Below are 19,922 nucleotides of genomic sequence, written 5' to 3'. Positions count from 1 at the left end.
AGTCTCTGTGAGACGGTAAAACTGGCGGAGAAAATCCGCTTCACAATTCAAACCCCAACACATGAGATTCTACAAATCAGCTGGAATAAGATTTTTGTAAACTGCTGAATGAGAGTGGATTTTCCGCTTTGGCGGTGGAGTAAGTCGGCGATAGCGGATTGGGACCCCATTGTTCACTACGCCTGATTTTACTATCCATTGACACCAATGAGTTCACTGAAGTAACTGATATCAATCCAATACTTCAAATAAATTTGGAAATACCAGACAGGAATTATATTTTATCCAACAAATGCTTTTTGAGAAATAATACAAGATTTGATTCTAACATGAAATGGTTTGCTGTTCTTAGTCGGGAAATAATATGATTTCAATATTAAATGTTTAATCCTGTAATGAATAAAATCAAATACTCCTTTTCGGTTGATGATTATTTCCCATCACACACACTGCCCGGTGGGATGGACTGAGGGTGAGCTGTCAGGGTCAGACAGCGTCCTGTTTATTGGGACATTTGTTTTGACCAGAACAGAATAATAACGGACCAACACCCGGACCGTTACTAACTGGTAAAATATTAATGTAATTTCTAACTCCAGTGGGGAGTTCCGGAGATCGTTTCCTCTCTGAGCTGTTGTGCAGCAATGTTTACTCACAACAGGGAGTTTAATGGGACATGAGGCTGGACCTGGTTCCAGAGATCTATAAGGAAACCTCCTGATACATTTCTGAGACGATCAGGGGGCGGGAGATTTCACACGGCTCGAGCAGACCAAGGGAAAGCTCTCCTGCTCCTCCTTGGCCCACAAAATATCTGTTAAAAAGAAACTTCTCAGTGTTCTGGACCACTCAATGCCCATCGAAAGGGCGGCTCCTCCACCCATTTTTAACCAACATTAAATGGTTTCCCCTGTACGTCATAATAATCTGATTTACATATTACACGTGGCCTGACCGGAAACAGGTGGGTGTTGCTCGGGCCGCTCTTCCCAGGACATGACCCAACGATGGTGGAGGCAGGAACGCCAGTGTTAAAGGGGCGGTAAGTAACCTGATATCATTTACAAGCCTCGACCACCCCATTTCCGCCAGGCGAGGATACTTAAAATCGGCCACACCTTTCCTAACCTACGCGCTAGAATCAATCTTCGAAGCCCACAAGCTGGTCCATTTTCTCAAATTGCATCGGTTCATAACAGGTGGAGGGAAATTTTCACCATCACTGGGAACTGAACTGGTAGAGCGATTCACCCGCCCCTTGCAGAATCGGCCCGATTTTAATTTTTGCTCCGTCAGTTTACCGCCCAAGATGTGAAGGTGAAATTACCCCCTACGTCTCTGACCGCAAGGTTCGACAGGTGTGTGAAAGACATCAGACAGTGTTTGCCAAACACTAACATGAATGTGGGCGAATGGATCCGTGTATTCAGGTAAAAGCTGAAAACCCCCTCCACGGAGACTGAATCCCTATACCGTGGTGTCGAAGAGGAGTTTATCCCCAACAGCTCGGTAACACAGGTCGCTGTCCTCTATGGGCAGTTGTCCAAGATGCACAACGAGACAGATATCAACAGCTGCTGGAAGACCATCAATTCGGTCAAGGAGGCCTTTTGTTCCCCCGAAACCTGCAGGTCTACCAGCCGAGGGAACTCTCCGCGGCCAAGTGTTGGCCACTGGCACAATCCAAGGTCCAGTATTTCATGCTGAGGTGCACACTGAAGCGAGGTGCGGCCTACACAAAGGCTTTATGGGGAAAGGCAACCGTGTAAGGCTATCCCACCTTGTATTGTACAGCATGTGTTAGAAGAAATTTAATGTGTTTTGACTTGTAATAATGGAATCGTATGATGTGTATTGTATTTGTTTTGAATTGTAATTGTAATATTTACATTGCACTGTGTCTATTCATGAATTTTATGAGATAAAGTATTTTTTGAAATATTAAAAAAAAAGTTCCAGTTCTTATCGTAAAGATGTTGGAAGTTATACAAATATCATTTATTGCAGGCATCAGGTTTGAAATAGGGAGTATTTTCTTAAGGGTGAGAAACGAGGGACTGTGGAGGAGCAGAGGGGTTTGCGTGTCCAGGTACAGCAATCAATAAAAATAAGTGCACAAGTGTAAAAAATGAATGAAAGATCCCAATTTCTAGGCTGTCATATCCCAAGGTAGCGCTATCAGGTACTTTCCCAACTCTGTGGAATTTGCTGATACAATCAGGCCCCACTGCCTCCCTTGCTGGTCCATTCCATACATCCAGCCCCCTCTGCATTAAAAAATATATATTCAAGCATTCTGCTCATTCTGTGCCCCAGGTAGAGAAGATTGAGAGTGACAGGAGGACCCAGACCATTAGCCTTATGTGAGTTTGGACATTATCCACTTTTTTGTACATTTCTATTTCTTTTTTTTGAACAAATTCTCCAAACCCTGTGCGCAGTGAGTGCTGACTCCGGGCCCTTTGAATGACAGCCCTCACCTCCGCCCGCCTGCGTCCTGGGCTGACTCCTCCTATCACGTGACACGCGGTACCGTCTCTCACCTTTGCGCGCTGACATCGCGATGCGTACATGCATCTCCGCCCGAGGGACGCCGCGCGGTCCCTGTGCCGCGTTGCTTTAGCAACAGGCGCGTCCCGGGAGGATTATGATGGCGGCCTCGGGTCGGCGGTCGGAGGGCCGCTGCTGTGGGTGGGGTCGAGACCGACAGAGGGAGGGTCCGCATCTGGAAATGGCCTGGGCTCCGGAGCCTTGGAATGGCGCAGTGAGGCCGGTCCGGTCAACAGCTCCTCCGACTTCAGGCACGATTGGCGTTCATGGGGTCGCAAACCTCGGGACGGAGGGACCGAGACCCCGGGACGGTGGGACCGAGAACCCGTGATGGAGGGACCGAGACACTGGAACGGTGGGACTGAGACCCCGGGATGGAGGGACCGAGACCCTGGAACGGTGGGATTGAGACCCCGGGACGGAGGGACCGCGACCCCGGGATGGTGGGACCGAGACCCCGGGATGCAGGGACCGAGACACTGGAACGGTGGGACTGAGACCCCGGGACGGAGGGACCGCGACCCCGGGACGGTGGGACCGAGACCCTGGGATGGAGGGACCGCGAACCCGGGACGGTGGGACCGAGACCCCGGGATGGAGGGACCGAGACCCTGGAACGGTGGGACTGAGACCCGGGGATGGAGGGACCGCGACCCCGGGATGGTGGGACCGCGATCCTGGGACAGCGGGGCGTCGACCCCGGGATGGAGGAACTGCGACCCCAGGGATGGGGGGACTGTGACCCCGCGGACGGAGGGACCGCGACACCGGGAGGGAGGGGCCGTGAACCCGGGATGGAGGGACCGTGACCCCAGGGACGGGGGGACCACGACCCCAGGGACGGAGGGACCGCAACCCCGGGATGGTGTGACCACGAACCCGCGATGGAGGTATCGTGACCCCTGGAGGGAGGTGGTCCTTGAGACCGTCCATGCTCTGTTGTGAGACCTCTGTGTGTGTCTTGCTCTGTTCGTGTTCTATTACATTGGCTCCCGGTGTGGCAATGCCTCGATTTTAAAATTCTCATTCTCGTCTTCAAATCCCTCTATGGCCCTCACCCCCTCCCTATCTCTGCAACCTCTTCCAGCCCTACAATCCTCGTGTTCAAATCCCTCCATGGCCCTCACCCCCACCCTATCTCTGTAATCCCCTGCAACCGATTTAATCTCCACCGACAACCGCATGTCTCGCCACCCTCAGTGCTCGGACTCTCAGTCCTGTATAACACACAGTCAGTGCTTGGACACTCAGTCCTGTTATATAAAGAGTCAGTGTTAAGACACTCAGTCCTGTTATATACAGAGTCAGTGCTAAGACACTCAGTCCTGTTATGGACACAGTCAGTGCTGGGACATTCAGTCCTGTTATAGACACAGTCAGTGCTGGGACATTCAGTCCTGTTATACACACACTCAGTGCTGGGACATTCAGTCCTGTTATACACAGTCAGATAAATAAATAACTGCAAACTAAGAATGAAATCTCCAGGACCTGACGGTTTCCACCCCAGAGTTTTAAAGGAAACAGGTGGTGAAATTGCAGATGCATTCATCATAATTTCCCAAAGCTCTCCAGACTCAGGAATTGTGCCTTTGGATATGAATGTTGAACATGTCACTCCGTTTATTTAAGAAAGGAGGGAGGGAGAAACCAGGACAATACAGACTTGTCATTTTAACGTCGGTTGTGGGGAACTTACTTAAACCTATCATGAGAGACAAAATGAGCTGGTCAAAGAGAGTCAATTTGGATTCGTGAAGGGCAGGTCATGTCTGTCTAATTTAGTTGGATTTGTTGAGGAATCTAACAAGGTGGACAGAGGAGTGTCTATGAAGGTTTTCTATATGGACTTACAGAAAGCATTTGAAAAGGTTCAGCACAAGAGATGAATAGAATAAATAAAAGGCACAAAATTGAAAGTGACCTTGTGACTTGGGTTGGAATTGGTTGGGAGGTCGGAGAAAAGAGTAAGGAGAAAGGGAATGTTCTTTCATTGGCGGGATATGACTGGTGGTGTCCCCAGGGATCTGTACTGGGGCCTCAGCTTTCCACCATATTTATCAATAACTTGGATGAATCAATAGAGAGTAATAGGTCCAAGTTTCCAGATGACATTAGTTATGAAGTGCAGTAAGTTGTGTAGATGGAAGCAGGAAGTTACAAAGGGAAAGTTTAAGCGAATGGACAAACTGTGGCAGATGGAGTTCAATGTGGGGAAGTGTGAGATCATTCAATATGGAAGCAAAAAGGAAACATTGGAGTATTTTCTGAAAGTGAGAGACTGGGAATGGTGAAGGAGCAAAGGGATTTGGGTGTCCATGGACAAAAATCACTAAAGGCTAGTGCACAGATGCAAAAAGCAACCACAGACAAATGGCATTTATCTCCAGTGTTGGAATACAAAGGGAAGGAAGTGATGCTTCAGTTCTACAGAGCCTTGGTCAGAGCCCATCTGGTGTACTGATCCTCACCAAGGATATATTGGCCTTGGAGGGAGGACAGTGCAGATTCACCAGAATGATACTGGGGCTTGAAGTGTTCAATTATGAGGACCGGTTGCATAAACTTGGTTTTGCATTCCCTTGAGTTTAGATGTATGAGGAGTGATCTGATCCAGGGATATAAAATAATAAAGGGATTCGATAGGGTAGAAAAAGAAACTATTTTCTCTGGTGGGGGAATCCAGAACAAGAGGGCATAGCCTTAAATTTAGAGCTAGGGCGTCTAGGATTGAAATCAGGAAGCTCTTTTTCACACAAGGAGAGTGGAAACCTGCTCAGGCTGATTGAAGTGGACCCTGTGATATAATAGAATTTTATGTCCTGTCAGACTTGGACATCTTGTAGATCCATCTTTTAAAAAGGTGGAGGAGCTCAGTTCTAAGACGTATTGCACTCACGTCGTCATAAGTCCTCAAACTGTTTCTTTTATCAACGAGATATGAAGGTCAAAAACACTGTGTTTAAAAGAAAGCTGATTTATTTGACAGTGGTACAGAATACTAAACTCCAGCCCAGTAAAAGGGGGTCATTAACATCAGAAACAAACTCCAACTGTCAGAATGAACATGGTTTAGTCCTGGATACAGCAATAACAGCAGAATCCAATCCCTGCAGTCACATGTGAACTCGCTGGTGACTCAGCAGGTATGATGACTGAGTGAATCGCATTCCACACACGGAACAGGTGATCGTCCTCTCCCCGGTGTGAATACGTTCATGTCTCATCAGATCCCATGTTCTTTTAAAGCTCTTCTCACAGTTAGAACATTTAAAGGGTCTCTTATCAGTGTGAACAAGTTGGTGTTCAATCAGGCCGGATGAACAAGTGAATTCCTTCCCACACACAGAGCAGGTGAATGGCCTCTCCCCACTGTGAACTCGTTGGTGTGTTAGCAGGGTGGATGACTGAGTGAAGCTCTTCCCACACACGGAGCAGGTGAACGGCCTCTCCCCAGTGTGAACTCGCTGGTGTGTCAGCAGGGTGGATGACTGAGCGAATCCCTTCCCGCACAGGGAGCAGGTGAATGGCCTCTCCCCGATGTGAACTTGCTGATGTCTCAGGAGGTGGGATGATCGAGTGAATCGCTTCCCAAACACAGAGCAGGTGAACGGCATCTCCCCAGTGTGGACTCGCTGGTGTGTCAGTAGGCTGGATGACCGAGTAAATCCCTTCCCACACACGGAGCAGATGAACGGCCTCTCCCCAGTGTGAGTACGTTGGTGTTTCAGCAGATCACTTTTTCTTTTGAAGTTCTTCTCACAGACAGAACATTTAAAAAGTCTCTTATCAGTGTGAACAAGTTGATGTTCAATAAGGTGGGATGACTGAGTGAATCCCTTCCCACACATGGAGCAGGTGAACGGCCTCTCCCCAGTGTGAATTCGCTGGTGTGTCAGCAGGTTGGATGACTGAATGAATCCCTTCCCACACACGGAGCAGGTGAACGGCCTCTCCCCACTGTGAATGCGTTGGTGTGTCAGCAGATCACTTTTTCTTTTGAAGTTCTTCTCACAGACAGAACATTTTAAAAGTCTCTTATCAGTGTGAACAAGTTGATGTTCAATGAGGTGGGATGACTGAGTGAATCCCTTCCCACAAACGGAGCAGGTGAACGGCCTCTCCCCGGTGTGTCTGTGTCGATGAGTTTCCAGCCGGGACGAGTAACTGAATCCCCTCCCACAGTCCCCACATTTCCACGGTTTCTCCATGGTGCAGACGTCCTCGTGTCTCTCCAGGTTGGACGATCAGTACAAGTCTCGTCTGCACAGAGAACATTTGTCTGGTTTCTCCCCACTGTGAATGGTACGATGTTTTTTCAGGCTGTGTAACTGGTTAAAATTCTTTCCACAGTCAGTGCACTGGAACACTCTCACTCGGGTGTGTGTGTCTCGCTGCTATTCCAGCCACAGTGATGTTTGAAATCTTTTCCCACAGATGGAACAGATCAACATGTCTCCTGTATTTTAAGGCCGATGATCTTCAGGTGCTGGTGAATAGAGTCAGATCTTGACGTGATGTTTGGTTTGCGTTTCTCGTCTGCAAATCCTCCCCTTCTAATACCCTGTAAAAGGAGATAACAAAAGTCCTCACTGTGAATACGGAATAGAAATTCAGAACAGGTAATTCTAGTTTCTATGAAACATTCTACTCGCTCATTCCCCCTGACTGTAAATCCCCGTCCCGCACACTCACCCTCCTCTGACTGCTAAAGCGCAAACCCATCGCACAACTTGCAACAATTTTCCTTCTATTTAATTTTTCTATCTTGAAGATCCCGACTCGGACTGGTTTCAGTTCTACACTCACTGGTTCCATTCCCTCTCCTCCACTGAAGGTGCTTGCTCTGGCTAGGTTCAGTTCTACACTCACTGCTCCCCCACCCTCTCTTCCCCTGAAGGTGCTGACTCTGGCTGGATTCAGTTCTAAACTCACTGGTTCCCCTCCCTCTCCTCCCCTGAAGGTGGTGACTCTGGTTGGATTCAGTTCGACACTCACTGGTTCCCCTCTCCTCTCCTGAAGATGCTCACTCTTGCTGTGTGTATCTGGTCTGCCCCTCATTTCGACACTATGTCCCTCCCCATAGCTGCCTGTAAGCAGTCCATATGTAATATCTCCCAAATTTGGCGACGGAATCTCCCTGACCAGTCAATATTTCTCCTTCATTTACAGACACTCCCTGACCAAACACCACTTCTCCTTCATTTATAGACGCTCCCTGAACCTTCGCCATTTCTCCTTCATTTACAAACTCTTTCTCACCAGTCAGCATTTTCCTTCATTAATAGACGCTCCCTAACCAATCACTATTTCTTCTTCATTTGTAGACATTACCTGACCTGTCAACATTTCTCCTGCATTCACAGACACTCACGGACCAATCACCGTTCCTCCTTCATTGACAGACACTCCTTGACCAGTTACTATTTCTCCGTCATTTACAAACGCTGCCTGACAAGTCACCATTTCTCCATCATTTACAGACTCTGCCTGAACTGTCACCATTTCTCCGTCATTTATAGATACTCCCTATCCCGTCACCGTTTCTCCTTCATTTACAGACACTCCCTGACCTGTCACCATGTCCTCTCCCATTTATAGATACTCCCTTAACAGATGCCATTTCACCTGCATTTGTAAACACGCCCTGACCCGTCACCATTCCTCCTTCATTTATAGACACGCCCTGACCTGTCACCATTTCGATTTCATTTATAGACACTCCCTAACCAGACACTATTTTTCCATCATTTACAGACACTCCATAATCAGACAATTTTTCCTTCATTTGCAGACACTCCCTGACTGATCACCATTTCTTCTTCATGTACAGACATTCACTGACCCATCCCCATTTCTCTTTCATTTATCGACACTCCCTGACCCTTCACCGTTTCTCATTCACATGTCGACACTTCCTCACCCGGCAACATTTATCGTTCATTTAGAGACAATCCCTGTCCAGTCACCATTTTTCCTTCATTTACAGACACTCCCTAACTAGTCAGCATTTTTCCTTCATTTAAAGACACTCCCTGGCCGTCCCCATTCCTCCTTCATTTATAGACACTCCCTGACCTGTCACCAGTTCTCCTTCATTTACAGACACTCCATGACCAGTCACCATTTATCCTTCATTTACGGACACTCCATGACCAGTCACAATTTCTCCTTCATTGACAGACGCTCCCTGAACGTCCCCATTTCTACTTCATTCAGAGACACGTCCTAACCAATCACCATTTCTCCTTCATTGACAGACGCTCCCTGACCGTCCCCATTCTACTTTATTTACAGACACTCCCTGACCTGTCACATTTCTACTTCATTTGCAGACACTCCCTGACCGGTTATCATTTCTGCTTCATTTGCAGACACTCACTGACCAGTCACCTCCTCTCACCGCATCTCCTTCCAGATGTCCGTTCACTTGTGAGCAAGGCCCTTGCCATCCACAATCTTATTGCGGATGGCTGCATTTCGGAACATCGGAACAGGAGTTGGCCATTCAGCCCCACGAGCCGGTTCCGCCATTCAATTAGATCATGGCTGATTTACATCTTAACTCTATCTAACCTCCTTGGTATAATAATCCTTAATACTTTGGCCGAACAAAAATCTATCAATCTCAATTTTCAAATTTACAATTGACCCACAGCCTCAACAGCTTTTTGGAGTGAAGAGAGTTCCAGATTTCCACTACCCTTTAAGAACATAAGAACATAAGAAATAGGAGCAGGAGTCGGCCAATCGGCCCCTCGAGCCTGCTCCGCCATTCAATAAGATCATGGCTGATCTGATCTGATCCTAACCTCAAATCTAAATTCATGTCCAATTTCCTGCCCGCTCCCCGTTACCCCTAATTCCCTTTTCTTCGAGGAAACTGTCCATTTCTGTTTTAAATTTATTTAATGATGTAGCTTCCACAGCTTCCTGGGGCAGCAAATTCCACAGACCTACTACCCTCTGAGTGAAGAAGTTTCTCCTCATCTCAGTTTTGAAAGAGCAGCCCCTTATTCTAAGATTATGCCCCCTAGTTCTAGTTTCACCCATCCTTGGGAACATCCTTACCGCATCCACCCGTTCAAGCCCCTTCACAATCTTATATGATTCAATAAGATCGCCCCTCATTCTTCTGAACTCCAATGAGTAGAGTCCCAATCTACTCAACCTTTCCCCATATGTCCGCCCCCTCATCCCCGGGATTAACCGAGTGAACCTTCTTTGTACTGCCTCGAGAGCAAGTTTGTCTTTTCTTCAGTATGGAGACCAAAAATGTATGCAGTATTCCAGGTGCGGTCTCACCAATACCTTATATAACTGCAGCAATACCTCCCTGTTTTTATATTCTATCCCCCTAACAAGAAAAGCCAACATTCCGTTGGCCTTCTTGATCACCTGCTGTACCTGCAGACTAACTTTTTGATGTTCTTGCACTGGGACCGGCAAATCCCTTTGTACTTCAGTACTTTCCAATTTCTCGCCATTAAGATAATAACTTGCTCTCCGATTTTTCCTGCCAAAGTGCATAACCTCACATTTTCCAATATTGTATTGCATCTGCCATATCTCACCCAGCCTGTCTCTCTCCACTTGTAGGTTTTTTATGTCCTCCTCACACTCTACTTTCCCTCCCATCTTTGTATCATCTGCAAACTTTGATATGTTACACTCGGCCCCCTCCTCCAAATCGTTAATATCGATTGTAAAGAGTTGGGGACCCAGCACCTACCCCTGCGGAACACCACTGGCTACAGGTTGCCAGTCCGAGAATGCACCATTTATCCCAACTCTCTGCTTCCTGTTACATAACCTATCCTCCACCCATGCCAGAATATTACCCCCAATCCAGTGATTCTTTATCTTGAGCAATAATCTTTTATGTGGCACCTTGTCGAATGCCTTCTGGAAGTCCAAATACACTCCGTCCACTGGTTCCTCTTTATCCACCCTGTACGTTATATCCTCAAAGAACTCAAGCATATTCGTCAGACGTGACTTCCCCTTCGTAAAGCCATGCTGACTTTGTCCGATTAAATTATGTTTATCCAAATGTTCCGCTACTGTCTCCTTAATAATGGACTCCAAAATTTTAACCACCACAGATGTTAGGCTAACTGGTCTATAATTTCCAGCCTTCTACCTAATACCCTTTTTAAATAAGGGTGTTACATTAGCAGTTTTCCAATCTGCCGGGACCTTTGCCGAGTCCAGAGAATTTTGTAAAATTATTACCAAAGCATCCACAATCCCTACTGCCACTTCCCTCAAGCCCCTTGGATGTAAGCCATCAGGTCCAGGGGATTTATCCGCCTTGAGTCCCATTAATTTACTGAGTACCAATTCCTTAGTGATTTTAATCGTATTTAGCTCCTCCCCCCCGAGAGCCCCCTGTTTGTCCAGTGTTGGGATATTCTTAGTGTCCTCTACCGTAAAGACTGAAACAAAATATGTATTCAGCATTTTTGCCATCTCCATGTTTCCCGGTCTCATCCTCTAAAGGACCTCTGTTTGCCTTCGCCACCCTTTTTCTTTTTATATAAGTGTAGAAACTCTTGCTATCTGTTTTTATATTTTTTGCTAATTTATTTTCATAATCTATCTTCCCTTTCTTAATCAATCCTTTCGTTACTTTTTGCTGTCTTTTGAAGACTTCCCAATCTTCTATCCTCCACTTAGTTTGGCTACCTTATATGTCCTTGTTTTTAGTCGGATACTATCCTTAATTTCTTTACTTAGCCACGCATGGCTGTCATTTCTTTTACACCCTTTTTTCCTCAGTGGAATATATATTTTTTGAAAGTTGTAAAATAACTCCTGAAATGAACACCACTGTTCATGTACCGTCTTACCCTTTAAACCATTTTCCCAGTCCACTTTAATCAATTCCGCTCTCATACCATCATGGTCTCCTTTATTCAAGCCCAGTACGCTTGTTTGAGAACCAACATTCTCAACCTCTAATTGCGTATGGAATGTAACCATGTTGTGGTCACTCATTCCAAGGGGATCCTTAACGAGGACATTATTAAGTAATCCTGTCTCATTACACAGGACCAGGTCCAAGGTTGCTTGCCCCCTTGTAGGTTCAGTTACATACTGCTCAACATATCCATCCCTAACACACTCAATAAACTCTTCCTCAAGGCTACCCTGCCCAAATTGATTTGTCCAGTTAATATGATAGTTAAAATCCCCCATAATTATAGCTGTTCCCTTATTACATGCCCTTCTTCCAGCAGAGTTGCAACTATTAGGAGGCCTATATATCGCGCCCACGAGTGTTTTTTTCGCCTTATTATTCCTTATCTCTCCCCAAACTGTTTCATTATCCTGATCCTTTGTCCCAATATCTTTTCTCTGTATTACAGTGATTCCTTCCCTTATTAACATAGCCACCCCACCTCCCCTTCCTTCCTGCCTGTCCTTCCTAATTGTTAAATACCCTGGCATATTTAATTCCCAGTCGTTGTCACCCTGCAGCCATGTTTCTGTAATGGCCACAAGATCATACCCATACGTCGTTATTCGTGCCTTTAACTCGTCCATTTTGTTACGAATGCTACGTGCATTCAGATAAAAAACTTTCAAATATGTTTTGTGACACTTAGTTCCTGCTTTTTCCTTTTTTAACACTTTAGCTTTTACTCCATACCTTCTGTCGCTTCCTGATACGCTTTCCTCTGTCTCCCTGCTCAGGTTCCCAAACCCCTGCCACAGCTTTGATGCTGGGTTAATCGCCTTACGCCTTCTAGTTTTCATTTTATCTGTCGTGCCTAAAGTGCCTAAAGTACACTTTCTTTCCGCTGCTGTATGCTTTTGCCTTTCACTTGTTCTTGAACAACTGTTTGTACTATTTGTATTGTAGATTTCCCCTGGGTCTTCCCCTCTCTTGCTGCTCTCTTCTTTATTCCCTTCTGACTCCCCGCTGAGGTTCCCATCCCCCTGCCACTCAAGTTTAAACCTTCCACAACACCACTAGCAAACACCCCCGCGAGGACATTGGTCCCGGTCCTGCTCGGGTCTAACCCGTCACGCTTGTACAGGTCCCACCTTCCCCAGAACCGGTCCCAATGTTCCAGGAATCTAAATCCCTCCCTCCTACACCTTCCCTGCAGCCACGCATTCATCCTGTCTATTCTCCTGTTCCTATACTCACTAGCACGTGGCACCGGTAGTAATCCTGAGATCACTACCTTTGAAGTCCTGCTTTTTAATTTATCTCCTAACTCCTTAAATTCACCCTGCAGGACCTCATCACTTTTTTTTACCAATGTCGTTGGTACCAATATGGACCACGACTATTGGCTGTTCACCCTCCCCCTCCAGAATGCCCTGTAGCCGCTCGGTGACATCCTTGACCCTAGCACCAGGGAGGCAACATACCATCCTGGAGTCACGTTTGCGGCCGCAGAAACGCCTATCTGTTCCCCTTACAATTGAATCCCCTATCACAAAAGCCCTGCCACTCTTCTTCCTCCCCTCCTGTGCAGCAGAGCCACCCGTGGTGCCCCGAACCTGGCTCTTGCTGCTTTCCCCTGATAAGCCATCTCCCTCAACAGTATCCAAAGCAGAATATCTGTTTGAGAGGGAGACGGCCCCAGGGGACTCCGGCTCTACCTGCCTAGTCCTTTTACTCTGCCTGGCGGTCACCCATTTCCTTTCTGCCTGCGTTTTCTTTACCTGCGGTGTGACCACCTCACTGAACGTGCTATCCACGATAGTCTCAGCATCGCGGATGCTCCACAGTGAATCCACCCGCAGCTCCAGCTCCGAAAGACGGTTAGCCAGTAGCTGCAGCTGGACACACTTCCAGCACACATGGTCGCCAGGGACACTGGTAGTGTCCATGACTTCCCACATCGTGCAGGAGGAGCATATAACGGGTGCGAGCTGTGCTGCCATGACGTGCCTTCGACTCTTAGACTCTCTTCCCGCTCTAGGTCTCCCCTTTTATACTCGGCTCACCTCTCGGACTCTCCTGCCTCACCTGTGATGTCGCACAGTAGTTGTCTCTTGTTGCAGGTCTGCTGCTGCTTTTATTCCACAATCTCAATCTTCTACTCTCAGGTCCACTGCCGCTCTGCGGGAAAAGTTCGGAAGACTTGCTTCCGGCCATCACCCCTCAATGGCCGAGCTCTAATTTTCAGATGATTCCCCCTTGTTCTGGACTCTCCCACCAGAGGAAATAGTTTATCTCCATAAGAACATAAGAACATAAGAACATAAGAAATTGGAGCAGGAGTAGGCCAATCGGCCCCTCGAGCCTGCTCCGCCATTTAATAAGATCATGGCTGATCTGATCCCAACCACAAATCTAAAGAACACAAGAAGTCGGAGCAGGACCCGGCCACATAGCCCCTGGGCCCTCTCCGCCACCCACAGGGCATTGACCGATCCGAACTCAGCTTCATGTCCAATTTCCTGCCCGCTCCCCATAACCCCTAATTCCCTTTACTTCGAGGAAACTGTCTATTTCTGTTTTAAATTTATCTAATGATGTAGCTTCCACAGCTTCCTGGGGCAGCATATTCCACAGACCTACCACCCTCTGAGTGAAGAAGTTTCTCCTCATCTCAGTTTTGAAAGAGCAGCCCCTTATTCTAAGATTATGCCCCCTAGTTCTAGTTTCACCCATCTTTGGGAACATCCTTACTGCATCCACCCGATCAAGACCCCTCACAATCTTATATGTTTCAATAAGATCGCCTCTCATTCTTCTGAACTCCAATGAGTAGAGTCCCAATCTACTCAACCTCTCCTCATATGTGCGCCCCCTCATCCCCGGGATTAACCGAGTGAACCTTCTTTGTACTGCCTCGAGAGCAAGTATGTCTTTTCTTAAGTATGGAGACCAAAACTGTATGCAGTATTCCAGGTGCGGTCTCACCAATACCTTATATAACTGCAGCAATACCTCCCTGTTTTTATATTCTATCCCCCTAGCAATAAAAGCCAACATTCCGTTGGCTTTCTTGATCACCTGCTGCACCTGCATACCAACTTTTTGATTTTCTTGCACTAGGACCCCCAGATCCCTTTGTACTGCAGTACTTTCCAGTCTCTCGCCATTAAGAAAATAACTTGCTCTCTGATTTTTCCTGCCAAAGTGCATAACCTCACATTTTCCAATATTATATTGCATCTGCCAAATCTCCGCCCACTCACCCAGCCTGTCTATATCCCCTTGCAGGTTTTTTATGTCCTCCTCACTCTCTACTTTCCCTCCCATCTTTGTATCATCTGCAAATTTTGATATGTTGCACTCGGTCCCCTCCTCCAAATCGTTAATATAGATTGTAAAGAGTTGGGGACCCAGCACCGACCCCTGTGGAACACCACTGGTTACTGGTTGCCAGTCCGAAAATGAACCATTTATCCCAACTCTCTGCTTCCTGTTTGATAACCAATCCTCCACCCATGCCAGAATATTACCCCCAATCCCGTGATTTTTTATCTTAAGTAATAATCTTTCATGTGGCACCTTGTCGAATGCCTTCTGGAAGTCTAAATACACTACGTCCACTGGTTCCCCTTTATCCACCCTATTCTATCAAAACCTCTAATCATCTTAAACACCTCAATTAGATCAGTCCTTAATCTTGTTTATTCAAGAGAATACAAGCCTAGTCGACGCATCTGTGCACATCATTTACATAATTCATCACCATAAATACAGGATAGAAATTCAGAACACACAGTTCTCGTTTCCCCGGAACATTCTTTTCTCCCTTGCCCATCATAAGCTGTGAATGCCCCGTCCCAGACACTCTCCCTCCTTGCCCCTATTAAGCTGTAAATCCCCCGTCCCACACTCTCCTTCCTTGCTCCTATTAAGCTGTAAATCCCCCGTCCCACACTCTCCCTCCTTGCCCCTGATGAGCTGTAAATCCCCCGTCCCACACACTATCCATTCTTGCCCCTATTAAGCTGTAAATCAACCGACCTACACTCTCCCTCCTTGCCATCATTAAGCTGTAAAACCCCTGTCCCACACTCTCCCTCCTTGCCCCAATTAAGCTTAAATCCCCCGTCCCACACACTCTCCCTCCTTGCCCCTATTAAGCTATGAATTCCCCCGTCCCACACACTCTGCCTCCGTGACATGTCCTCGCTATTTGAAATCCAGATTCATCGCAGGATCTATTTTTCCTCCTTTTCGCTCCTGAAGGTTCTGCGTGATGTTGGGTTTCGGCCCCAGTCACTGTTTGCCCTCCAGTACCCGGCCAAATGGTAATTCTGCACTTGTGAGCCTGTACAGCGAGCTGCCGGCATTTCAACCATGGAGAGCAGCACAGTCACCGTCCCTGGCTGATTCTGTCCGGCAAAGCTGAGGCCAAAGGAAAGCAGATCAACAACCTGCATTTACACTGAGCGGAGTCTCAGCAACATCGAGTGCGGATCAGGCCCTGAATCAGAGTCGGGGGTCCCGGGGGATCGGGCGGGCGGGGGTCCCCGGACTCCATTACACCCATCATCCAGCGCCTACCCCGTCCTACCCGCCACTTCCCGGTTTCTTCTCCCGTTTCCACCGAGTCCGACTCGGGAACAAAGGAAAGGAGCGCTCCGTTCCCAGAATGCACGGCGGGCCACGGGAGCATGCGCAGTCCGAGCGGAAAAATCAGCATCTAGGATAGATAGAGGGGTTTCTCGGCCGCGGGGGATTGTGGGGCCTCCGGCCGCCATTAGTCGCAGTGCGTCGGTCACCGTTTGTATTGCCCGCGTCGCGCACAGAACCATTTCTCGAAATACAGACTGAGAAATTCAGAGCCGGTTTGCTGAACAGACACTGACCGTACAATGAAGATCAGTGTTTTTCAAACTTTTTTTCTCGTGACCCAGTGGAAGAAAAACTCTTCCCCCAGGGACCCAAAACAATAATACCTTCTGACTGGAGTTTTCACCAAATCCCAATAAAGGTCAATACATGCTCGCTCTTCACTTCACTTCAAGTAATAACTAAAATTAGACATCGACGTTCCTTGAAAATCATTTTAAATACAGTTTAAGTACAATAATAAAACGGTCAGTTTGAGTTTCACTTATTTAATGTGGCGGATGGGTCCGCCGGTTGTTCACGATCTCGTTCCAATCTGGATCACAAGATGAAAGCGCTCCACGCATATCAGGTGCTCTGTTGAGTGGGTTTCTTTCTCTTGTTTTTAACCTTGTCAGAGTCGAAAATCCCAGTTCGGAGATGTAGGTTGTTTTGAACGGCAGCAAAAACAGAACACTAATCTAACTTAACAGAGGATATTCTTTGAAAACACTGATCGAAAAAGATGACAAACTGAATGACTTGTGGCGTGTTTTCAGTGTGCTCACAGGTGAGTCGCATCAGCTCGTTTTCTTGCTCAAGCATCAAGTTTAGCTTCATTATTGATTCAGGATTTTCGAAAGCAAAAGGATCTTTCATCCAACGCTTCTCCATCAAATTTTCAAATCCCTCTGCAGGGAAGTAGTGATCAAAATGTTCAGACAGAGCAGCGAGATGTAACTGTATGACACATTTCACTTCATTCCCTTTATCTTTATTGATGCTGTTTTCTCCACCCCAGAGGTTGTGGATGTTCAGTCGTTTAGTGTATTCAAGATTGAGTTTGATAGATTTTTGGACAAGGAAATCAAGGGATATGGGGATCGGGCAGTAAAGTGGTGTGGAGGTACAAAATCAGCCATGATCTATTGAATGGCGGAGCAGGCTCGAGGGGCCGTAAGGCCTACTGCGGCTCATATTTCATCTGTTCTTATCCTGCCAGAGGTGCGGTGCCCTGAACTGAATACATTACTTTAAATGAGGTCTAACCAGAGCTCTGTATAACTGTGACATAACTTCCACTCCTTTTTATTCCGGATCCCTTGAGATAAAAATCAAAATTCCATTACCATTTTAACTTTTTTTTGCATTTTTAGTGAATTCTGTACATGTTCCCCAAATCTCTCTCCTCCCTCACAGTTCCTAGATTTTCCGCATTTAGAAAATACTCTGATCTATCTTTTTATGGTCCAAAGTGGATGATCTCACACTTACCCACGTTGAACTCCATCTGCCACAGTTTCACCCACTCACTGAATCTATCAATGTCCCTTTGCAACTTTCTGCTCCTATCTACAATGTTAATTATGCCACCTAACTTAGTGTCATTAGCACACTTGGATATAAGGCTCTCTACATAAGAACGTATGAAATAGGAGCAGGTGTCGGCCATACGGCCCCAGGAGCCCACTCCGCCATTCAATCAGATCAGGGCTGATCTTCGACCTCAACTCCACTTTCCCTCCCGATCCCCATATCCCTTGATTCCCCTCGGGTCCAAAAATCTATCGATCTCAGCTTTGAATATGCTCAACAACTGAGCATCCACAGCCCTCTGGGGTAGAGAATTCCAAAGATTCACAACCCTTTGAGTGCAGAAATTTTTCTCATGTCGGTCCTAAATGGCCGACCCCTTATCTTGTGACTGAGTTCCAGTTCTTGACTCTCCAGCCAGGGGATTCAGACTCTCAGCATCTACCCTGTCAAGCCGTCTAAGAATGTTACACATTTCAATGAGATCACCTCTCATTCTTCTAAACTCCACAGAATACAGGCCAATTTTGCACAATATTTTCTCATACTGAAATTGCAGCAAGACCTCCTTAATCTTATATTCCAAAACCCTTACAATAAAGGCTACCATATCATTTGCCTTCCTAACTCTCATTGGACCCTTTACAGCTCACTATTTCCGGCATGTTTTTCCTCTATTCCTTCTATAGGGAAAATAAATGAAGGCTGAAATCATTTTACTATAACTACACTCGTTGATGTTTTGGAAACAATATCCAACTGAACTGCATCAAATTCAATTGCAAACTTAAGAGTTTCTGAACGAAATAAAGTAATGAGAACACTTAATTGCGATGGCCGGGAATCGAACCCGAATCAATTTCTTGGAAGGCAACTATGCTCACCTATATACCACCATCGCTGACCATCCATCATCATAAAATAGTTGATAAACATCAGACCCTGAACAGACACTGCAAGCTGTTGGATTTTGTTCTTTATTTGAACCGGTTTCTGACTGACCATTTCTCGCTCTTTTGCAGTTCACGTCTCCGCCCAGTAGATGTCGCAAACCCCCCAACCAATGGAAGTGACACACTATCCAGTAATCCTTCACGTTTTTCGGCCGCATCACCCATTTCGTGAGGTTGAATAATTACATTAAATGATTACGGAGACCGGACTACCAGCTGGGCATGACTGGCTGCTTAATATTCAAGTCTATAAGATCTTTAGAAAGGACAGAGAAGTAGGGAAAGGAGGGAGAGCAGCAATATTGATAAAGGACAATATTACAGCAGTTGAAAGATAGAATATCAGTGAGGGTGAGCGGACAGTGTAAACACTCTGAGAGAGACCCACTACAAATGCCCCCACTGTACTCCTCCAGAAGGTATAAGAAGGGCGAGAGCAGGAGAGTTCTTTATTCTGCATGAACGTATTTGTGAGATTGTGGAAATGTCTGGAAGAGGAAAAACCGGCGTTAAAGCTCGGGCCAAGGCCAAGCCTCGCTCATCCCGGGCCGGTACTGTCGTTCCCTGTGGACCGTGTTCACATGCTCCTGCGAAAGGAGAAATACGCTGAATGTGCGTGCCGGAGCCCCGGTCTATCTGGCTGCTGTGCTCGAGTATCTGACGGCTGAAATCCTCGAGCTGGCCGCCAACATCGCCCGCGACAACAAGAAGACCCGCATCATCCCCAGACACCTGCAGCTGGCCATCCGCAACGACGAGGAGCTCAACAAGCTGCTGGGACGGGTGACCATCGCTCAGGGTATCGCCAGATATCCAGGCCGTGCTGCTGCCGAAGAAAACCAGCATTATCAGCGTTAAGAGCAAGTAAAGCGGCCAAGATTTAAACTGATAACAGAAAGGACAGGACCAACCTTATTGAAATCTTTGAAGAAGGAACAGAAAGTGAATAAAAGTTTAAAGCAGTAGATTGAATATATTTGGATTTTCCGAAGGCCTTCGATAAGGTACCGCATTGTAAACTCATGACTAATTTCAGAGGACGTGGAGTCAGGGGACAGGTGGTAGAATGGATAGTCAGCTGGCTACAAAGCAGAAAACCGAGAATAGAGGTGAAGGGTCGCTACTCAGATTGGCAAAAGGTGGGAAGTGGTGTTCCGGTTGCTGGGACCATTGTTCTTCACAATTTACATCAACAATTTGGATACGGGAATCGGAAGTACAATTTCAAAATTTGTGGACGACACCTAATTGGGGGATGTATTTGATACAAATGAAGAATGTAGCAAATTGCAAGAGGACATTAATAAACTTGCAGAATGAAGAATAAGGAGGTCACACACTGATTTGGT

The 19,922-nt window shown here is 46.7% G+C and overlaps 1 pseudogene; it reads right to left on the bottom strand.

Moving 5' to 3' along the window:
• LOC137312605 (zinc finger protein 850-like) overlaps positions 1–14,716 on the bottom strand; it is a 79,040-nt pseudogene extending 64,324 nt beyond the window's left edge.
• Between the last annotated feature and the right edge of the window lie 5,206 nt (positions 14,717–19,922).

Source organism: Heptranchias perlo, unplaced genomic scaffold, assembly GCF_035084215.1.
Source record: "Heptranchias perlo isolate sHepPer1 unplaced genomic scaffold, sHepPer1.hap1 HAP1_SCAFFOLD_43, whole genome shotgun sequence".
NCBI classification, from domain to species: domain Eukaryota; kingdom Metazoa; phylum Chordata; class Chondrichthyes; order Hexanchiformes; family Hexanchidae; genus Heptranchias; species Heptranchias perlo.
The sequence above is the reverse complement of the archived record's forward strand: the minus strand, read 5'-3'. Positions and strand labels throughout refer to the sequence as shown.